Source organism: Protopterus annectens, chromosome 12.part0 (genome assembly GCF_019279795.1).
Source record: "Protopterus annectens isolate FY-2018-M chromosome 12.part0, PAN1.0, whole genome shotgun sequence".
Taxonomy (NCBI): domain Eukaryota; kingdom Metazoa; phylum Chordata; order Ceratodontiformes; family Protopteridae; genus Protopterus; species Protopterus annectens.
Window position 1 is genome coordinate 299,502,143 of NC_056746.1, and position 15,037 is coordinate 299,517,179.

Consider the following 15,037-nt stretch of genomic DNA (forward strand, 5'->3'; position numbering starts at 1 on the left):
GCTCACCTTCACACAAATACCCGAAAATCCTTCCTTTCTGTTGAAAACTGGCTTACAGAAAACCAGCTTATTCTTAATCCCAAAAAACAAACTTCTTTTCCTTCACTCTATCACAACACTCAATGATAGTATTAAAGCAGAATCCCATACAAAGCTTCTTGGTACTACCATAGACTATCAGTTAAAATTAGACTTACACATTCAGCACTGTATCAAAAATACTAACCAAAAATTAGATAAGCTTTACAGGAACAAAAAATTCCTCGCTACAGAATCCAAACTCTCACTGGCAGAGGTATACCTTCTACCAAAGTCTCCTTTATGTCTCTCCACACTGACAAACATACAAGCTAAAACCACAAAAACAGTCACCAGCCCACACAGGTTCCGGAGTTCTGAATAAATCCAAAAGCAAGTAATGCTAAAAACAAAGAACTCTGGTATGACCAAGGTTTCCAGTTTCAATTGAAGTTTTAATGTTAAAACATAAAGTGCTTTCGCAAAAACATCTGCTTCATCAGATGCTAATAAATACAACTGAAATGTGCTTCTTTTTATACAACCTCTAGCAAGCACTAGTTGTCACATGATACAAATTAGGTAAAAATTATCATAGGGTGTGACTTGAGCTTACTACCCTACTGAATGAAAGAAATGCTTGCAAGCATGCACTGCTATCAATAGAAGGCACTTATGAAAACTATGTATAAAAACACATATACATATGTAATGCATAGTGTTTTAAATGCAACTTTAAATATAATATTTATATTTGTAAAATTGTATGTATAAAAATATAAGTAAAAGATAACATATACAAGTAAACACACTTTATTAGTGGTACATTTAAAAAGAAAAAAAGAGAAAAAAACTACCTACACAAGGGTCTGTATTTAAGCTTGGGTTTAAGCGGCACATATTCATTTAAACCATGCTCGGAATCTCCCCCAAGTCTAATAATCTATCTGGCCTCTAAATGCGCAGTCATATTATGTACGTTCCCCCCCCCCCCGATGTTGTCAAAAATCTGCCTACAGCCATAAACTTAGTGTGTTCAGAGTTATTACCAAGAACATGCTTGGCCAAAGCAGTAACTTTATTTCTCCTACTGATATAGTAAATATGTTCTCAAATCCATTCTTTGAAGGGTCTGTCTGTTTCGCCTATATAGAATTTTTTACATTTAAGGCAATGAGCTAAATAAACTATATGTTGGCTGTCACATGTGGCTTGCACCTGAAAGTGAAACACTCTATTCTGGTCTGGATGTTCAAAACTAGCACATTTCAATTGCATTTATTAGCATCTGATGAAGCAGATTTTCCTGTGAAAGCGCTTATGTTTTAACATTAAACCTACAAGCTACTCTAACTTCCAAACTTGAACAAACGTGTAACAAAACTGCTAGAGTTGCCTCAAACAAATCTTACAGTTCTCACCACTGCTTTTCATTAAAAAAACCTGCAGTGGTTAGAATTCCCCCAACTCCTCATATGACAGCTTCACATAATTCACTCCCATCCTCTACAAACCCACTTCCTGGTCGTTCTCTCTTCTGTAGTATCCTTCTATACCCCAAAACGTACCCTCCAAAGCTTTGACCAATACCTCTTGGATGTATACAAGCCCAAAAGAATCACTGGAAAACTTCTCTATAAATACTCAATATCTCTAGTCTGGAGCAAATTCCTTTACAATGTAAAGGGACACTATACATACACACACATACACACGCACATAGACAGTTTCAAAAAATGATCTAAAAGATATCCCGTTAAATTCGAGGATCTGTTCCTGCCATGACCCTACATAAACCCCCACTTTTCCTGCCCATTATCTTAACATCCCCCTAACTCCCAAGTGATCTCACTCCACATCCTATGCTCATCTTTAACAATACTATACATCTGCCTCCTTAACTATTTTTACCAATTTAAACATTTTTCCCTTGTACACTCCTTTACCTCAAATATGTTGTAGCTTGAGCTTTCTAGACTGTTCCACTATGTTGCATCCATCTAAATACATATGTGAAGACTGGTAGAGAAGGGTGAAGGCTGCCAGCCTAGCCAGATATAATTTTATACATAAAAGTCTATCATTTGTAAATATGAATGAGAGTCAAAGGCTTGTCTTAAATGAAAAAAATGCTGTTACAAACATGTGACAACAGTGCCCTCTACTGACCCAGTAAAAGCATGTTGTGACCCTTTGATCTAAAGTCGGCTCCGGCCAGGCTAGATGAAGACTTCCTGCCTATTGTTTTAAGGCTAAAGTTAATGACCAGAATTTACATATGGAATGTCCTTTATTGCTCCAAGTGTAAAAGAATGTAAATGCAGTTTCTGTCAGCCTGGGAACACCAGGGAAGTGTGAAATGATGTAATGTTTCATCAGAAATGCAGTTTCAATTTAAACAGAGAGAACCAGAAGGCATTAAGCATTTTTGTCTGAACATCCAACTCAGCACTCTGCCTGTTGTCTTATACAAGTTATTTTAGAAGTGTGTTTTCTTGTAGATAGCTAGAAGCTTTAAAGCTTAGCTTAAGTGTTTTTTTTTCAGTGATGTCAGAACTGTACTACTGATTTTTAACTATTTCTGTGTTATCTCTGAACTCTTGACTAGCACTGACTGTAGTAGAAAGTATTGTCTTGTGGTTTTAATTATTTATTATTAAATATTTTAAAACCTTTTAACTGCGGCTGGTTTGTGAAGATATAAGTTAAGCTCAAAGAGTACATTGCATATGTATAACGATACTGTTCTAAGTCACTAATAAGCATTGAGACTGCATCTACCAATTGGATAATATTGCATAGTAATAATTGGACACCCTTTTAAGGGCCTCTGAGTAGCTGATAAATATTAGCTGGGTGGTGGCAAGTGGTACTACCGTACAGTCTAGGTAAAAGGGGCACAGCTGGAGAACCTGTACCAGACTTCCCCAGAAGTGTCTGTGTGGTTGTATAACCTCTTCTCAAAGTGTGTGTCTGTGCCAGCTACTTTGGCAGGGACACGAAGCACTGGATGGACAGAGAGAGTGCTAGAGGTTTTAGCTTGCCCACTAGGCTGAGATCTAGACCTTATAGCTGTGCCAGTGGAGAGTCTTATTGGGGGAATTGCACTTTACTGAGTATTTGTTATCCTTTCCCACTATATGAGACACCCCTCTCTGATGTTAGTGGTGAGGATTGAGACTCCTTGATTGCTGGGCCAGGGCACGGGTCTCGCATATTAATTGGTGGCAGTGGTTGGGATATCCACCTCACATATTAATTGGTGGCAGTGGTTGGGATATCCTCACATTTGTGTTTGGCAGCAGTGGGATATCCACATCACATATTAATTAGTTGGCAAACACTAACTGGCTTGTAGTGGTGTGGGTAGAATGAATCCTGTAGCTTGTGTACAGTGAGCTTTGAAGGTGTTTTTGTACTCTAAAACAGCCATGCAGTGAATACTCAGAGTTCAGGTCACAATTGTTTTATTTCTTTTGTTAGCTTAGTCAGGGTGAGCAGGCAGCATGTCAGCAGAGGAGTATGGAAAGCTGACAAGGAGCCAGCTGGCAGAGATGTGCCACGCTAGGGGACTGGTGCATGGAAACCTGACTAAGGCAGACCTGATTGCAGCCTTGGTTACAGCTGCATCAGAAAACAGCAACCAGGAGGACAATCAGAATGGCAGTGGAGATATAATACCCTCGGAGAATGGACAGCTCAACCTTTCTGCAGTGGACTTAAAAATCCAGCTGGAGCTAAAGAAACTTGAGTTGGAGGCCAGGCGTGTGGAATTAGAAGCAAATGAGAGACTGCGAAGCCTGCAGGCTGAGGAGAATGAAAAACTGTTACATCTGCGAGCTGAGGAACAAGAGAGGCAGAGGTAACATGAGAAGGAGATGCTGACTCTTCGCTAGAGTCATGGAGGTAATGGGGAAGGGAGTAACTGGACCCCAGAAGCACAAAAGGTCAGTAAATTTCTTCCGTAGTTTAAAGAGGGAGATAATTTTGATAGTTTCATTCATATGTTTGAGAGAGTATGTAAACAGTATAAAGTTGAACAAGGGCTATGGGTACGGTTTCTGACCCCCTTACTCCATGGTAAAGCTGTAACTGTTCTGTCCAAAATGTCTGACATTGCATGTTTTGATTATACTGCTGTTAAGAAATGTCTTTTAGAATGGTTTAAGCTAACACCTGAAACGTATAGGAAAAAGTTTAGTGAGCATAGACGCAAGGCAGATTAAAGTGTGTGAGAACATGTTGCTGAATTGAGCACTTATTTCCATAGGTGGGTGAGTGGATGTCAAGTCACCACTTTTGAAGGGCTGGCAGACCTTTGGTGAGGGAACAAGCCCTTAGCACTTTGCCTGAGGACAAGAGGATCTGGTTAGCTGATAGACAATGTGCTATTTCAGATGAGTTTGGGGAAGGAGGGAGACCTATACCTGGCAAGCAGGGCAGCCCTGCACAGGAAGGGGACCCCCAGTACTGCTCATCATGGGTCTAAAGGAACCCATGGTGGGCAGCACAGACTCCCCCAACAGAATCTGCCAGTAACAGGGAAAGGCACTAGTTCAGGTACACATCCAGGATCTAGGGTTAAATGTTTTGAATGCAACCAGTGGGGCCATGTGGCATACAGGTGTCCACTGAGGCAAGGTGGGAAACCAAAGGTGAGGGAGCCCGTAAGGGGGAAAAGACAAAATGCCAATAGTAGGTGGTCTTGAGAAAACAGGGGTACTAAACTACCATCCTGCAGATGTCCCAATAGGGAAGGATTGGTGAGATGGTTACTTCAGGGAGGGAGTTACTCTGTAGAAGTGAGACTGAAGGTGAGCCACAGCTGCTTGAGGGTACTGATGTCCCCTTGGACAGAGTGACTGCAAAGGTAGAGGTGAGTAGTAGTACCCAAGCTGACAGTGAGGCACCACTGTCAGAGGATGCCGGACTTCCTGTGGAAGGAGAGCTGGGAAGGGTTACAAGGAGAGAACTGAGACAGGCTCAGCTCAGACCCTACATTGCAAGGCCTGAGGCAGGTAGCTAGTGAGGCACCGGATTCTCAAGGAAAGGGGGAATCTGCATACTGGGACAAAGGGTTACCATAGAGAGTGGACCACTGAGGGAAGACTAGAAGGTGAGAGAGTACAGCAGTTGGTAGTGCCTAGAGCCTACCATCTGGCGCTTCTAGCTATAACCCATGTTATTCCCTTTGCAAGTCATATGGGCATAAAATGTACAAAGAGGCATATAATGCAGAACTTCTATTGGCCTGGAATTTCCAGAGATTTAACAGGGTACTGCAGGACCTGTGAGCAGTGTCAAAAGGTAGGCAAGGCAGGAGACAAGGTGAGAGCTCCTTTGATGCCTTTGCCTGTGATTGAGGAGCCATTTCAGAGGGTAGCTATGGATATTGTGGGTCCTCTGAGTAACCCAAGTTCCACAGGGAAAAAGTATATCCTAGTGGTAGTGGATTATGCTACATGATACCCTGAGGCAGTGGCTTTGTCCTCCATTGAGGCAGAGAAGGTGGTAAATGCTTTGTTAGAGATTTTCAGCAGGGTAGGTTCCCAAAAGAAATACTGACTGACAGCAGTGCCAATTTCATGTCAGACCTGCTGGCTTGTCTGTGGAAGTCCTGTGGGGTGAAGCACATGAAGACCACCCCCTACCATCCCCAGACTAATGGTCTTGTTGAGAGGTTAAACTCTATAATCAAGTCCATGCTATGGGCATTTACAGATCAGTTTAAGAGGGAGTGGGACAAATATTTGCCCCATCTGTTTGCTTATAGAGATGTTCCCCAGGAATCTACAGGTTTTTCACCCTTTGAGTTGCTGTATGTGCATAGGGTGCGGGGACCTCTAGATTTAATTAGAGATGAGTGGGAAGGTGACTGCGAGTCTCACAAGGAGTCTGTTGTGGCATACGTACTACTCAGGACAAGGCCCAGAGAACTCATGGGCTTGGCCCAGGAGAACCTGGCAGAAGCCCAACAGAAAAAAATTGTGGTATGTCAGGAATGCTCGAGCTAGAGAGTATGCTGTGGGGCAGCAGGTAATGGTTCTCATTCCTGTCAGACACAAGCTGCAAGCAGCTTGGGAGGGACCATACAAGGTGGTAAGTGATGTTAACTACAGTTGCAGTCATCACATTTGGGTTATCTGCCTGCAGGTAGCCTTCAGTTGGCCTGAATACCAGAGTCTTTGGACTTCTGTGTCGGATACTGTTGCTTCTTCCATAACGTCAGGGGGTATAATAAATGCAGCCAATGCCATTACATCAGTTTTTCTTGCCCCAGATGTCAGGTGCCCCCACAATAGGAAACAATTATATGGTATGGTACACCCCCATCAAAAAAGCAAGTACACAAGAAAAAAATAAATATAACAACAAGAAGGAAAGGTACAGCCAAGATAAGTCAGGGGGCTGGAGGGAGCATAACCAGGACTGCAACAGCGAATACCATAAATGTAGATGTTTGAGTAAGTGTGCACAACTGTACTATGTTCTTCGTGTTTCACTGTTGCAGTCATCACATTTGTGTTGATTCCCAAAGCTAAGGAAGGGAGGAGGAAGTTAAAGAGCATGATGGCCAGCTATTACGCCCTGCAAGACTGCAGTGGTAAATCTAGCTCTGGATTTAGAAAAGATAGGCATGTGGTAATGCTTGGTGAAGGTATGTACAGAGCTCCAGGTAGCAGCTTCTAGGATGGCCCTGGTAGAGACTCCTTTGAGAAATGCCGCAGAGTTAGATGCAGCCCTGGTAGAATGTGATCTTACCCCCTTTGGGATAGGTTTCTCATTGTGCTTGTAGCAGAAATGAATGCGATGGGCTATCCATTTGGAAATGGTTTGCTTTGCAATGGCCTTCTCCTCTGCCCCTGCAGCAAAGCCAACAAGCAGCTGTTCAGATTTTCTGAGAGGCGTAGTACTGCCCAAATAGAATCTAAGTTGTCTGTGCACATTCAGAGAGTGCAGTATTCATTCCCCTTTGTTTTGTGGATTAGGGAAAAAAAGTAGGCAAATGAATGGACTGATTTAAGGCCACACTAGACACCACCTTGGGCATACAGGAAGGATTAGTCCTGAGGGAAACCCTGTCCGCATGGAAGATAATGAAGGGTTCCACTGCCATGAGGGCCTGTAATTCAGACACTCTTCTTGCTGAAGTGATGGCTAGAAAGAAGGCTGTTTTCCAAGAAAGGAATTCCAACTCTGTTGTTGCAGCTAGCTCAAAGGGGGGGGGGGTGAGCTTTTCCAATACAAAGTTGAGGTCCCAGTCTGGAGTGGGAGCTCTCCTGGGGGGGGGGGGGGGGGGTCTTAAATTTTTGGCCCCTCTAAGGAATTGTTTTAGCAAGAGGTGAGAGAAGAGGGGTGGCTCAGTATTATAATGTGCTGAAATGGCAGCGGCATGAATTTTAATTGACGAGAAGGATAGGCCCTTGTGGAGCATTTCTGTAAAGTACTCTAGAATATGAGGTAAGCTGGGCACCGCTGTGCCTATCCCCTGAGCCTGGCTCCAAGAACAGTATCTTTTCCACTTTTCAGCATAGGATTTTCTAGTACTAGGCCTCCTTGCCTACAGAATGAGATCCAGCACCTGCTTACTGAGGGATGCAAGAAGAGAGCTCAAGGAATTAGCCAGGCTGCAGGGTTCAGGGTTTGAAGCTGAGGGTGCAGAATCTGGCCCGCCTGCTGGGACAGCAGGGAAGGGGTCTGAGACAGGTGCCATGGTTGTAGCAGTGTCATACTGTGCAAGAGGGGGTACCAGTGCTGGCATGGCCAGTCTGGTGCAATCAGTACTGTCCTTGGCTTGCCTTGTTTGATCTTTAGTAGAACCTTCGAGAGGAGAGGCAGAGGGGGAAAAGGCATAAACCGAGAGGCTTTCCCAGGTAAAGGACAGGGCAGCCACTTTCCAAGCTTGACTGTGGGGAGATCTTGTGCAGAATTTGTTCAGCTGGTAGTTCTGAGGGGAGGCAAACAGGTCTACCTCTGGGGTCCCCCATTTGTTCCTCAAGAGGTTGAATATTTTGGGTTCTAGTTTCCATTCATGTGGGTCCATGAGATTTCTGCTTAAGTCGTCTGCCAGTGAATTTAGTTTGCCTGGCAGGAATTGTGCTTGTAGGTGTACTTGGTAGCTCTAGGCTGTGTTCCACACAGCCATGGCTAGTCTGCAGAGAGGGTATGAGTGGGTTCTCCCCTGCTTATGTACCACATAACTGTGGTGTTGTCAGTCTTTACCAATAGTTGTCCTGGAAGAATGCAGTCTTTGAAGGCTGTCAGAGCATTCTGTACAGCTAACATTTCTTTTTGATTGATATGCAGGTGCATCTGTCTTGGGTTCCATTTGCCCTGAATGCACTGCCCTGCCATGTGAGCCCCCCATGCATAGTTCAAGGAGTCTGTTAGGTTTTGGGCGGCAAGAGTCCCTTGTTGTGGTAGCAGGCCTCTGCCCACCAAAGGAACTCTGTCTTCATACAAGGAATGATAGAAATCATTGTTTCCAGGTCTCGAGAATGTGGACACCATAGGCTTTTTAGATACCATTGGAGTTTCCTCATATGCAGTCTTACATATGGAATTAGTAGAATTAAAGAGGCCATGAACCCCAGAGCTTGCAGTATTTTCCTTGCAGATAGATGGGGATTTGTGGCCAATAGTTTGAAGTAGGTTGTCAAATAAACTTGTTTCTCCAGAGTGACGAATGCCATCTGGGAAGTTGTGTTCAAGCTTGCTCCCAGGCATACAATCGGTTGGCAGGGTACTAGGTGAGATTTCTTTTCGCTGATTGTGTACCCCGGTGGAGGTTAGAAGTTTCTTTATGAATGCCAGGTGTTGTAATAGCAAATCCTGGCTTTCTGCCTGAATGAGACAATTGTCCAAGTATGGGTAAATCTGAATATTTCTCTCCCTGCGAAATGCAATGGCTGGAGCTAGACACTTTGTGAACACCCTGGGTGCAGTAGAGAAGGCAAAGGGAAGTGCAGAGAATTGAAAGTGCATGGAGCCCACCCTGAAACATAGGTATTGTCTGCAGGATCCTCTTATTGGGATGTGCAGGTAAGCTTCCTTTAAGTCTAGGGTTGCCAGCCAAGCATCCTTGGCTAGCATAGGAGGAAGCTGTTGAAGATTAGCATTTTGAATTTTGGAACCACCAGAAAGGTGTTGAGAATAGAGAGGTCCAGGATAGGACACCAGGAGTGGTCTTTTCTGGGTAACAGAAAAAGTCTTGAATAAAAACCTTGTCCCCTTTGTTTTGCTGGGACAGGTTGAATAGCCCTGATACTGAGAAGAGAGAAAACCTGCTGTTGGGCCTCTGCCCACTGATTTGGGGTAGGTCTGGCCAACCATTTGGGGTTGGTAGTGTGTGGAAGTGGAATCTGTATCCTTGGGAATCTATGTTCAAAACCCATTTGTCCTGGGTAATGAGTTACCAGCTTTTTGCATGCAGGGCGAGCTTTCCTCCTAAGGGAGCAGGTAGTTGAGCAGGGCTTGGAAGGGTTAAGGTTAAGTCACTGTGCCATTTTTCCATAGGGGGGTGGCTTACTACTCCCTGCTTTGGAAGTGGGAGCCCCCCACTGCTTAGATCTGTGTGCAGCCTGAGACTGTAGCCTAGGTGGTCTGCTGTTCCTGTGTTTGGACTGAGAAGGCCTGGAAGGGACTGGAAAGGACCAGTTCTTTGAAGGTCAATGCCTACTGAATCTGGAAGGCTGTACTTGTAGGAAATCTTTAACAGTTTGCATAGAATTAGCTTTTTCCTCCATCCTTTTGAGGACTTATTCTGCTTTGTTGCCAAAAAGGCAGTGTTGATTTAAGAGAGCATCTAGTAATTTAGCTTTAACATGACCTGGAAAGTTTTGTTCCTTAAGCCAAGCATGCCTTCTAAGTACAGACCCAGTGATAGCAGCCCTGCAAGACGCTTCTAAAGCATCAAAACCACATTGCAAAGTAGGTTAACCAACTTGTTCTGCAGAATGCATTAAATCTTGCAATTCTTTGTGTTCAGCACAGTCAGGAATCAACATCATTTTCTGTTGAAGTAGTCCCACAATATGCTGCTGATACTTTAAAGCCCTAATGGCCAAAGTAGCAGAAGTGAATACCTTCTTACCCCAACTGTCTAAGGCTCTAGAATCTCTATCAGAAGGGGTAGGATTTTTGGCAGCAGTAACCTTAATGCGTTTTGGTCCTTGGGAAATGGTCTCTTGATCCATAGAAGGATTCTTGAAGAGGAACTTTTGAGAGTCAGGTACTCTGTAGTACCGGTCAGGTTTTCTGGGAGCTGGAGGTAAAGTGTCTGGGGTAAGGCTAGATTCCAAGAAAGCATCATCTACAATGTCCAGAACAGGAGGGATAGCTAAAGGCCTGTATTGAGGCAGGAGCAAGAATTCCCCAAGTCTCTTTTTGGACTCTGGCTTGCCCAGAGGAAATGCTCCCAAAGAGTATGCAAGGTTTCATCGAAAGAAAAATCATCTGGAGGGGAAGCAGAGGGAATGGAATCCTCTGCATCAGAATCCTCATAAGTAAATAAGGGCAAATCCTGGTAATCAGAAAGAGCAGAAATTCCTGATCAGAAGAATCAAAGAAAATCAGTTCTAGGTCTCTTAGAGGGGGAAGGCTGACTTCCCCTAATTAATTTAATAAGGTCTTCAGCCATTCTAAGCATTTGCTTTTGAGGCATATGGGCCTGAGCCTGCGGTTTTGGTCATCGGTTTTCTAGGCATAGTGCGAGTTTTTGGCCTGAGGAATTCAGAACTTATGGATGGAAACAATGGCGTCTATTTAATATGAATGTCTGTAGGCCTGAATACACCCTCAGAAGCCGGTGCCTGCACAGTGGCTCTGGACCCATCCAAGGTAGAGACATCCGCAGGTACCATAGTCGAAGAAGCATCTCGCAGCATACAGACTCCAAATGGGTCTCAGTAGAGGCCTGCAAATCTGAAATAGCGGGTATCAGGGGCTGCAAAAGCGCCTCACTGAGTACCGGCGGACTGGTGACTAGCTTAACGGAAGCGTCATCGGCAGTTTTGGACCTATGCGGTCTGTCTCTGTCTGTCTTTAGCTTTATGTTTTTTGAAGATCGGTAGTTGGATGGCTTACCAAAGCCATTTCAGAGTACAGAGATTGGGTACGAAAGTAATTGGCTGCAAAAAGAGCCAGACGACGAATAGTTCGGGCATTGAACAAGGCACAAAACTGACAGTGAGGGACGTCAAGGTCTGGGCCTAAACAGGGGATGCAGTAAGAATGAAAATCTCTATGAGGTGCTTGCTTTCCACAGGCAGGACAATTGTTAACTTTTACTGACATCGGTTAGAGCAAGAAAAAGGATCCCCGACAGGGTACTTATCTTTTCTGAAGACTTCAGGTCTGAAACTCAAAATAAATAATTTCAGGAGATGGCCGACCGGCACTTGCAAACTGCTTCTGCTTCGGGCACCACACACCAAGAAAGACTGATGCAATGGCATCAGCTGCATGTTTTATACCCCTGACTACCTGACGTCATGGAAGAAGCGACAGCATCCGACGCAGAAATCCAAAGACTCTGGTATTCAGGCTGACTGAGGGCTACCTGCAAGCAGATATCCCAAATGTGATGACTGCAACAGTGAAACACGAAGAAAGTACAGTTGTGTACCTACCATAAATATAGATGTTCGAGTGTATTCACTACTGCAGTCATTACTCTTGGGTTATCCTGCTGGCAGGCTACCCGCAGTCAGCCAGAATTCCAAAGTCTAGGTCCGGCGTCGGTTGCGGTCACCTCTTCCCTGACGTCAGTGCGCCAGGGGTATAAAAGATGCAGCCAACGCCATTTTCTTCAGTTTTTTTTGCACCAGATGTCAGGTGCCCCAAATAGGTAGACTGAAAAATATATCAATAAGAAATGCATACACAAAAATAACATTTCCTTCATCTACAAGCAAATACACCAAAAAGGTTGTATAGGATAGAGAAGTGCAGATAAGTTCCAGCAAAGAGAAGGGGGATGGTGGGTGGGTAACCTGGACTGCAACAGTGAATACACTCTAACATCTACATTTATGGTAGGTACACAACTGTACTATGTTCATCGTGTTTCATTGTTGCAGTCATTACTCTTGGGTTGAATCCCAAAGCTGAGAAAGGGTGGCTGGGCTAAATAGGATTAGGAGAGGCTATGAGGCCCTGCAGAACTGCAGTGGCGAAGCCTACTCTGGACTTAGAGAGGCAAGTGGTAGTGCTTTGTAAAGGTGTGCACTGAACTCCAAGTTGCAGCCTCTAAGATTTCTTTGGTTGGTACTCCCCTGAGGAAGGCTGCTGAAGTGGCTGCTGCTCTGGTGGAATGAGGCCTAATGCCCTTAGGCACCGATTTGCCATGTTGAGAATAGCAGAAACGGATGCAATGGCCTTTCCATTTAGAAATAGTCTGTTTTGAGATAGCCTTTCCTTGTGATCCTGCAGCATATGACACTAAAAGTTGCTCAGTCTTTCTGAAAGCTTTAGTTCTGTTCAAGTAGAAACGTAACTGCCTGTGTAGCTCCAAAGAATGCAGAATGGTCTCACCCTTGTTCTGTGGATTTGGGTAAAAGGTAGGCAAGTGAATGGTTTGATTGAGGGCCACAATGGACATCACCTTGGGCATAAATGTACGGTTTGTCCTCAGAGAAACCCTGTCTGGATGAAAAATGATGAAAGGTTCCACAGCCATGAGTGCTTGTAACTCAGAGACTCGCCTTGCAGAGGTTATGGCTAGGAGCAGAGCTGTTTTCCAGGATAAGAATTTAATATCCGCTGTTGATGCTGGCTCGAAAGGAGGCAGTGTGAGTTTTTCCAAAACAAAATTGAGGTCCCAGGCCAGAATTGGTGCTCTCCTTGGAGGCCTAATGTTTTTGGCCCCTCTGAGGTACTGCCTTATTAAAGGATGAGAAAAGATAGGTGGTTCCGTATTGTAATGTGCAGAAATGGCAGAGGCATGAATCTTAATTGATAAGAAAGGCCTTTGTTCAGCATCTCAGTCAGGTACTGTAAAATCTGAGGAATGTTTGGTACAGACGTGTCAATGCCTTGTTCCTGGTTCCAAGCACAGAATCTCTTCCATTTTTCTGCATAAGATTTTCTGGTACTGGGCCTCCAAGATAACATCCATAACAGATTTTGAAAGAGGAGTGTTCTGAATGGCTACATTATCCGCCATGCTGCCAGATTTAAGGTCCTGAGTTGGCTGTGCAGGATCTGATTGTCTTGTTGGGTCAGCAAGTGAGAAGTGTGAGGCAATACCCATGCTGGACCTTGAGACAAGCTCTTTAGGACTGGGTACCAGTGCTGGCGTTGCCAGTCTGGTGCAATCAGAATCATTTTTGGCTTCTCGTCTGACCTTTAGGAGTACTCTGGGAAGGAGAGGTAGTGGGGGAAAAGCATATACTGTTAGATTTTTCCAGCTGAATGATAGGGCGTCCACTTTCCATGCTTGCTTGTGGTAAATCCTTGTGCAAAATCTCTGCAATTGACAGTTGTGAGGGGAGGCAAATAGATCTATGTCTGGGCATCCCCATTTCCTTATTATCATCCTGAAGACTTGTGGATCCAGTTTCCATTCGTGGGGAACCATGAGGTTTCTGCTTAGTTCGTCTGCCAGAGTATTTGCTTTTCCTGGCAGGAATTGTGCTTGCAGGTGAACTTGAAAGGCCAATGCTGTGTCCCATAAGGTCACTGCTTGTCTGCAGAGGGGGTAGGAATGAGTACCTCCCTGCTTGTAAGTACCACATGACCATAGTGTTGTCTGTCTTTATCAGTAATTGTCCTGGATGAAGCAGGTCCTTGAAAGCTGTCAGGGCATTTTGAACAGCTAGCATCTCTTTTTGATTGATGTGAAGATGCATCTGGTTTGCAGGCCATGTGCCCTGAATACATTTTCCTGCCATATGGGCCCCCCAGGCATAATCTGATGCATCCATTGTCAGTGTCTGTCTGGCTGTGGGTAAACTGAATGGCAGACCCTTGTTGTGGTGACAAGCTTCTGCCCACCATCGAAACTCCTGTTGTAGGCAGGGAATGAGTGCAATTACTGTCTCCAGGCTGTGGCAATGCAGAGTCCAAACACTTTTCAGATACCATTGTAGTTTCCTCATATGCAGTCTGGCATATGGAATTAGTAGAATGCAGGATGTCATGAAACCCAAGGCCTGCAGGATTTTCCTTGCAGATAAGTGGGTTTTTGTTACCAATTTCTTGAAGTAAGTAGTCAGTTGTTTTTGTTTGTATGGCGTGAGATAAGCCATCTGGGCAGTTGTATTTAAACTTGCACCCAGGAATATTATCTCTTGAGAGGGCACTAGTTTTGATTTCTTTTCGTTTACTGTGTACCCTAGGCCAATTAGTAATCTTTTTACAAACACCAGATGCTTTAGAAGAGTGTCTTTGTTCTCTGCTTGAATTAGGCAGTCGTCCAAGTAGGGATATATTTGAATTCCTTTTTGTCTGCAAAACACAATTGCTGGTGCCAGGCATTTTGTAAATATCCTGGGTGCAGTAGATAAGCCAAAGGGCAGTGCAGAGAATTGGTAATTCATTGAGCCAGCTATGAATCTGAGGTATCTTCGCAAGACTGTCTGATTGGGACATGCAGGTATGCCTCTCTTAGGTCCAAAGTTACTAGACAAGCCCTCTTGCCCAGCATGGGCAGTAGCTGCTGAAGAGTCAACATCTAGAATTTTGGAACTTTCAGAAACGTATTTAGTATAGACAGGCCCAGAATTGGTCTCCAGGTTTTGTCCTTCCTGGGTACTAGGAAAAAGTCTGGAGTAAAATCCTTGTCCCTGCTCTTGTTGTGGTACTTGCTGAATGGCCCTCATGTCCATGAGGGCTGTAATTTGTTTTTGTGCCTCTGCCCATTGACTGTGTGGCAGGTCTGGCATGCCCTTTGACCTTGGTAGAGTGTGAAATGGAACCTGTAGCCTTGGGACACTATGTTCAGAACCCATTTGTCTTGGGTAACCATTTGCCAATTTGATGAGAAAAGTGCTAGTTTTCCCCCTAAGGGGGCTGTCAA

At 44.4% G+C, this 15,037-nt stretch overlaps 1 protein-coding gene across 2 annotated transcripts in view; it reads right to left on the bottom strand.

Annotated features, from left to right (window-relative positions):
• Window positions 1–15,037, bottom strand: part of SNX16 (sorting nexin 16) — a 696,777-nt gene that overhangs the window by 437,134 nt on the left and 244,606 nt on the right. The window lies entirely within an intron of this gene.